Source organism: Canis aureus, chromosome 31 (genome assembly GCF_053574225.1).
Source record: "Canis aureus isolate CA01 chromosome 31, VMU_Caureus_v.1.0, whole genome shotgun sequence".
Lineage (NCBI taxonomy): Eukaryota > Metazoa > Chordata > Mammalia > Carnivora > Canidae > Canis > Canis aureus.
In genome coordinates, this window is record NC_135641.1 from 28,266,450 (window position 1) to 28,274,896 (window position 8,447).

Genomic DNA, 8,447 nt, shown 5'->3' on the forward strand with positions numbered 1-8,447 from the left:
CCCTTTAAATCCAGTCGTTACATCACTCTTCTAAATTTCTTTTCACTTCAGCATTTAGGTAACATGCCTAAAGCTGATTTTTTTCATTTCATCATCTGCAGATTCTCCATTTTTCTCCTCATCCATAAACACTCAAATGGTTCTCCATTGAGTTAGCAACTCCAGTAGCATTCTCCAAGGTCTGCCTGGTATATATTTACTTTCATTTTTTTAGAATGGTTAATATTTATATTCTATTTTGAAACCAAAGTTAATTTCAAGATCTAACTATAGTTTGATTCTAAAAATTGGCAAACAAATTACATCATTTACATCTTACAGTAATATAAATATTCTTCACTAAAAATTAAGATGTATGCTAGGGTTTTCTTTCTTTTCTTTGAGTCCAAACTCACAATTCCTATACTTTTTAGTTCTTACCACCAAATTCCATCTGATTTTTTTGATTTGTACTGTGATGGTTCCCTTCAACTCATTTGTAAGTTTCCCCAGGCTAGCTGTAGGGTGTCCTAATTGATTACAAAGAAAGAAATAGCTTACTCTTTCAAGACTTTTAGTTAAAACACCTTCTTTCCTTACCACATTACCACCTTTGTCTGGTTCATTGGTTCTGAGTCCAGAGCCTCACTAACATTCAATGGACCAGACTGATTCCCTCTCTCAGTTTTCGGTTCACCTTGGCATAGTCTGTCTTTCACCTTTTTCTAGTACTTGTCAATCAACAGTCTTTCTTCTTTATTTTGACTACTAAAATAGGTACTGAAGTCTCCTGCTTACCATTTCACTATTGTCATTTACTTTTTAATTTTTTTTAAAATTTTAAAACAAGAGGAATAACATGTGTACTCAGTTCTCCATAATAAATCAGAAGTTGTGTTAATTTTTTTTAAACTGAAAACATCTCCCCAGTTTCTGCTCTTCTCAGCCACAGCTTCCCTATTTTTTGCTTATTCTATAGTTGAATTTTCCTGGGGATGATTAATACATAGGACGTCAAGATTAATTCAAATAGTATTGCTATAACAAAGAAGAAAAACAAGAAACACAGTTTTCCAGTTCTTTTTAATAAGAAACAGTACTCTACTTTCCCTCATCTTCTTTCCTTTCTCCACAACCTATCAGAGGAAGAGTCACCTGGGGAATAAAGGCTTACACTTTGTCCTCCTTTTAAATAGACTTTACTTTTTTTTAAATCTTTTTTTTTTAAGATTTTATTTATTTATTCATGAGAGACACAGAGAGAGAGGCAGAGACACAAGCAGAGGGAGAAGTAGGCTCCCTGCAGGGAGCCTGACATGGGACTCCATCCTGGGACTCCAGGTTCCCACCCTGGGCTGAAGGCAGTGCTAGACCTCTGAGCCACTCAGGGATTCCCTAATTAGACTTTACTTTTTAGAACAGTTTTAGATCAATGGCAAAATTGAGCAAAAAAGTACAGAAAATACTCATATAGTCTCTACCCCTACACATGCACAGCCTTCCCAACTATCAACATCCCACACTAGAGTCACATCAGTGAACCCACACTAACACATCATAATGTAAAAGTCCACAGTTTGTACTACAGTTCACTCTTGATGTCATCCATTATATGATTTGGACAAATGTAAAATGACATGTATCCATCATTATAGTATCATATGGAGAGTAGTTTCACTACCCTGAATTTTTTTTAAAAATATTTTATTTATTTATTCATGAGAGACAGAGAGAGAGAGAGAGAGAGAGAGGCACAGGCACAGGCAGAGGGAGAAGCAGGCTCTATGCAGGGAGCCCAACGTGGGACTCGAGCCCGGGTTTCCAGGATCAGGTCTTGGGCCAAAGACGGCGCTAAACCACTGAGCCACCCAGGCTGCCCTCACTACCCTGAAATTAATTTGTGATCTGCCTATTCATCCCTGCACCACCCCCACTCTTAGCAGCTACTGATTTTTTTTTTTAAGATTTTATTTATTTATTCATGAGAGACAGAGAGAGAAGCCCCGTGGGGAGCCTGATGCAGGACTCGATCCCAGGACCTCAGGATCAGGCCCTGAGCAGAAGGCTGACGCTCAACTGCAGAGCCACCCAGGCGTCCCTCTACTGATCTTTTGGCTGTCTCCATTTTGCCTTTTCCTGAATGTCATATTGTTGAAATCATACCCTATGTGGCCTTTTTAGATTGCCTTCTTTACTTAGAAATATGCATTTAAGGTTCTTCCATGACTTTTTATGACTTGATAGCTCATTTGTTTTTAGTGCTGTGTAATACTCCAGGGTCTAGATATACCACTGTTTGTTTACTCATTCCTCTGCTGAAAGACATTTTGATTTCTTCCAAATGTTGGAAGTTGTGAATAAGGCTGCTATCAACATCTGTGTAAAGGTTTGTGATTTCTGTGATTTTTTTTACATAAATCAGTCAATATATGAATATTTATTTATGATGGAAAAAGTATTCAGACTCTGAAAATACAAACCACTAATGCTGAGATATTTTTCATTGGAAAGCAGAGGTTTATAATGTTCTACATATGCAAATATGGATATTTTCAATCTCCAAATTTTCTCATGACCTCCCTCAGCCAAGAAGTGAAATTTTTACAATTTCCCCAATATCTGGCAAATGGAATATCTGGCAAATGAGTTCAAAGTGGCATGTATAAACCCCATCAACACCACTGGAAAATAGTCAAAGTACTTGTCTTCTGTGAAAAAGAACAGACTCATTCATTCCAGTAGGATAAAAAATTTATATTTTTTTTAATTTTTTTTTAATTTATTTATGATAGTCACAGAGAGAGAGAAAGAGAGAGAGAGAGAGGCAGAGACACAGGCAGAGGGAGAAGCAGGCTCCATGCACCGGGAGCCTGATGTGGGATTCGATCCCGGGTCTCCAGGATTGCGCCCTGGGCCAAAGGCAGGCGCCAAACCGCTGTGCCACCCAGGGATCCCAAAAATTTATATTTTAAACTAATATATTATAATACTTGAATGGGAAACTCAAAGCTAGGTTAGCTCTTTCAAGGTCTCCTTGTGTACACTGTTAGCTATTCAGCCATTTGATCAATGCTTCAGCTACAGACTGACAATTGCATTTAATGTTTTCATCCATCAGACTTGGTCCATTTCCTTAGGGTTTGAGACCCTCACATACAATCACTTAACCAATCACCCAATTGTGTGTCTGAAAAAAATTATTTACTTTTATTTTTCTGCTATTGCATGTAGAATATATGTGACTTTTTATATTTGCTTGTATAGAATAAACTTAAGAGGTAATTGAGTCTAAAATCTAGCATGAGTCTAGCATCCTTAAATTCCTCAAAATAATGGCATGGTGTTCTTCCCTTGTCCTGTGGGAATGTTTGTAACTCTTAACTGGTTATGTCAGTTCACCTCTCTCCCTGTCAGTCTTCTGGCATAACTTGGTCTTGGAAACACCTTTTAAGATCCCTTAGAGTTTTAATATACAAGACTCATTATAGTTGTCAACTTCTTTCCAATGAGTGGCACCATGGTATTTTACCACTGTGAAGTTTTAGGATACAACCAACTATTTGTCTATACATTAACTAAAAATATTTGTAAAATAAAAGAACAAATAATTTGTCTCCGTAGCTCTTTCAAACATGGAATTTCTAGATCCATAATCTAATATCTAATTTTGCTTCTTTGTTGACCAATAATTACCAAGTGCTATTCAGAGTTCTATTCAATAACTCTAGATTCTTTGCATGGCTAATCTAAAAGAGCTGTTTTGATATTGTGAAATGAAAAGAGAAAGATAACCTCAGGCTTCAGTTTCTTTTGATCACACTTAGCCTCTCTGAAAATATTGATTCAGGCTGGGAGACCCTGTGATTACAGAGGTTCCTTTCAGCTCAAGAATAATTTATGTTCCAATTCAGACAGTGAATTTCTGGGCCAAATCAAACCATGCTTCCCTGAATGGAATTCTCCTCCTCCTTAGTACTTTTGAAAAAGTCTTCTAAGTCTCTCTACAGATGAGTGCAGATAATTCTATGATACCAACAGATTGAAGTGTTCATATCTGTTCAAAGAAACATGAAAAGTCCCCCAAACAGTCTATTTCTACCCAGGAACAATTGAGGACCTAAATTGATTCCTCTTGTGAGGCTAAATGGCACATTTTATAAGCATAAACAGGATTTTTAAAGGTTAGTGCGTTGGATATCTTTTTCCTCCAGTCATACCATTTTCCTATTCTACAAAAGTGGTTTCTCCTTTAAGATTATTTGGTGTAAAAAAAAAAGATTATTTGGTGTAAAACACATGTGTATGAGAGTGACTATCAAATGGAGAGGCAATTTTTACCTTCAGTGTTTTGATATCATTTTTCTTTGCTGGTTTTAAAATGCATTGCAAGTCATTTATAACTAATGATAAAGTATATATTTAAAAAATACCTTTAAAGGTTCAAATTATTCTAATAATAATTTCATTCTACTTGCATTCCAATCTGCTTTACTTGAGTGAAAGACAAAGAAGCCAAATACAAGTAACTCCACCCTATCTATAGAATTGGTGGAATTGAGTATGTTCTACAATCTATGCTATAGTCTATAGCGCATACACTACATGGACTGCAATCCATGTACTTTATTTATACCTTATTTTCCTTTAAAACCTTGCTTTATTTCATCAACCTGTGTGTATACTCATGGTAATACACTTCCCATGTACATGCCAACTGTCAGATTTTCTCTTTGCCTCTCTTCAATTCAAAATATCTTTCTCAGAAAAATTAGTCTCATCTTTGCCCTCTCAAATGGATCCTTCTCACAGGTATTGAAACACGATTGTTTGAAACTTCTGTTAAAAGAAAAAAATAGTCCCAGCAACAGCAACAAAAAGATCTCCCCTTGAATCCACATCTTTTCTCTCCCTTCTCTTTCTGCTCTATGTCTTCAAAGCCATTCTTGAAAGACTTTAATTCATACAATACTGGTCATTTCTTCACCTCCTACTGTTTACTGTTGAAAACATTCCAACCTGGCTTCCATTACTTTTTTGAAAGAGCTTTCCCTCAGGTTACCAAGGAGCTTTAAATCATCAAACAAAACGGACCGCTGTAAAAAATGTGAAGGGAAGAAGGTGATTAAAGAAGTCAAGATTCTTGAAGTCCACGTAGACAAAGGCATGAAACATGGACAGAGAATTACATTCACTGGGGAAGCAGATCAAGCCCCAGGAGTGGAACCAGGAGACATTGTTCTTTTGCTACAAGAGAAGGAACATGAGGTGTTCCAGAGAGATGGGAATGATTTGCACATGACATATAAGATAGGACTTGTTGAAGCTCTATGTGGATTTCAGTTCACATTTAAGCACCTTGATGGACGTCAGATTATGGTGAAATACCCGCCCCCCAGGAAAAGTAATTGAACCAGGATGTGTCTGTGTAGTTCGAGGTGAAGGAATGCCACAGTATCGTAATCCCTTTGAAAAAGGTGATCTTTACGTAAAGTTTGATGTGCAGTTTCCTGAAAACAACTGGATCAACGCAGACAAGCTTTCTGAACTAGAAGATCTTCTGCCATCTAGACCAGAAGTTCCAAACATAATTGGAGACACAGAAAAGATAGAGCTTCAAGAATTTGATAGCACTCGGGAGGTGGTCAGAGGCGTGAAGCCTATATTGATAGTTCTGATGAAGAAAGCAGCAGCCATCATGGACCAGGAGTGCAATGTGCCCATCAGTAAACTCTGCAAACAAATTGCACAGGTGGATTTTCTTTTCCACATTTGCCCAGTTTGCTTTCAGCGATCCAGCTGGAGTGTCTGGTCAATCCAGAAGAATTGATGGACATTTGTTGGTCTATGTGTAACTTTTAAAAATGGTATAGTATCTACAGAGTGTATAATTTAAACTAACCACAAAGTTTTACATGTTCATTTTGACTGTTCTGTAGCAGAATAAAGCACTTGAAAGGAAACAAGACTCCCTTTCACACATGGGTTGTAAGTTTCAGTCCTGGTATCTGTGCTTGATTTTTATCAGTTTTGTGTAAATTTTATGTTTCATATTTTAAATCCAAATCCCACATTGTAAAGTTTGAGTACAATTTGTCCTGAAGCTTTGTGTTTGGCTGCACCTGCATAAGCTGCTACAAATAGAATAAAGAATTTCATAGCCTGTAAAAAAAAAAAATGGACACTGTTCAGGCCATATATAATGTGAAATTTGGCAGCATTTGGTACAGTTCGCTGCTCCCTCATTCTAGAAACTCTTGTTTCCTTGGCTTCCATGACCCAGCACACTCCTGAGTTAGATTAACCCCTTTGCTTTTTTGGTTACCTGCTCAACTTGTCCATTAAATATTTGGAATTCTTCAAGCTTTATTCATAAATTATTTTTCCTTCTCATACTAAACATTTTGCCTCGGAAATTTCATTTGGCTATCACATAGTGCAGATGACTTTCAAATTGAAGTCTCCATCCTAGACTTTTTATGTATTTGTCGCCTCCACTTGGATATCTCCAAAACCAAAATTATACTCTTGCCTCCATTCTATACCCACCTGATCATATTCTCTCCCCTACCTCCGTGGGAGACCCCACCATTTATCCAGCCATGTAAACTGTGTTTCTTGACATTGTCTACTCCTCAACCATCACACTCTATTTCCAGTTTATTATTAACTACTGTCTTGTATATCTTGTAAGTCTCTTAAATCTATCCTTCATTTTCTACTTCTAAGGTCACTGTTCTAGTCTAAGTAAGCAATTCAAATCTCTGCAAAACTCTTCTGTTTTCTCCATTATCAACTCTGGTCCTCATCTATCAATTCTTCTCACAATGGGCTGTGTCAATTTTGAATCACAAATTTTATCACTTTACTCACATTCTTAAATTCAGTACTTTTCTATTGTGTTCAGGATAAAGGACACATCTTATTGGGTCGAAAGATGCATGGTCTGACCCTCGCCTACATTTTCAGTTTCGGCCTCTTTTACCCCTTCTACCAGTCACAGCGCAAGCAACACACATATGTTTCTCTTTCAAGAATGACCATTTCTTTGTTTTCCCATGTAGACTACACAATCAACTCTCAGTTTATTGTGATGATCCCCACTGTGTTTTGTACAAATGACAGAATTACTTTTGTCTTCACCTGTTGAGATTAGTCACCTGGTTATTTAACTATTTCTTTCAGATCTTTATACAGTATTCTATGTAGTTTCCTGGACTGTTGCCTTTGTGCACTACATTTAAATCCATTCGGGTGCCTGGGTGGCTCAAAGTGTCTGCCTTTGGCTCAGGTCAGGATCCCAGGGTCCTGGGATGGAGCCCCACGTCAGGCTCCCTGCTCTGTGGGGAGTATGCTTCTCTCTGCCCCTCTGCCCTTTTCCCTCTGCTTCTCTCTCCACTCATTCTCTCTCTCTCTCTCTGTCTCTTTAAAATAAATAAATAAAATCTTAAAAAAATGTAAACCTATTCATGTTACAGACATTTATTAAGCATTAATCAGAAAATTTTTGAGGTTACAACATCAGAAAGAGGAAGTCAGGTGGTAGGGAAAGTCTCGGAAACTGATTCTGCTAATGAGCTGGTGATGGAGAATACCCGTAATGTGTCACCAGCCATTCACATGTGTCTGTATTGCGTGGTCCGACCAGTCATGTTCCAGTCACGGACTATTCAGAAAGACTCTCATACTGCTTACTCTATGTTTTCATCAGACGTCACCTTTGTAAATTAACATAATATCTTTAAATACTTGAAAAGTGTCACTTTTGGAGAATGTGACTGAAGAAGCATTTGTTTCTTCCATACTAGTCCCGTGCCAATCTTAGCACCAACTTAAAGCATAAACAAAATAGAACACCAGCTCTAAAGTATTTGTCATCTATACCAAAATCATTTTGTGACCATTATAAAATCGATTACACTTAAGAAATATATTTTAAATGTTCTGCTCTTCTATTAATTTAGTGACACCACCATATTCCAAGCCTTCACTGAATCTCAACAGCATTTATCTCTGATCCATTCTCTTGGCTTATAGCCTCTCTCTCCCTCAATATATTTTGCACACTAGTGCTGTCACCATCACCTCACTCTTTTACTAATAAAAAAAGAAAAATGTTTATCATCATTCCTCTAGTGTACTAGGTCTTTTCACAAATTGCTGTCTCTAAACACAGTGTTCCATCTGTATGAATATGCTTTCTCTCCCCTTTCTTCTTCTTGTCAAACTTCTACGCACTCTTCAAGATCAAGCACAAGTGTCCCCATTTATGGGATGCCTTTCCTATTTCCCCCAGGCAGAGTTAGTCATTCCTTCATGAATTTTCCCAGAACATACTGCTATTTCTTGGGCATAATATTATTGTTTAGTTTTAAGTGCTTTTTTCACTAGGCTATAAGCTCTTTAAGTAAAAAAATTTAAAAAAAAATTTTTTAAAAAGTGTACCTTATTCACCATGCACACAAAACCCA

At 37.2% G+C, this 8,447-nt stretch overlaps 1 pseudogene; it reads left to right on the top strand.

Moving 5' to 3' along the window:
* LOC144302290 (dnaJ homolog subfamily A member 2 pseudogene) overlaps positions 1-5,992 on the top strand; it is a 36,343-nt pseudogene extending 30,351 nt beyond the window's left edge.
* The last annotated feature ends 2,455 nt before the right edge of the window (positions 5,993-8,447 follow it).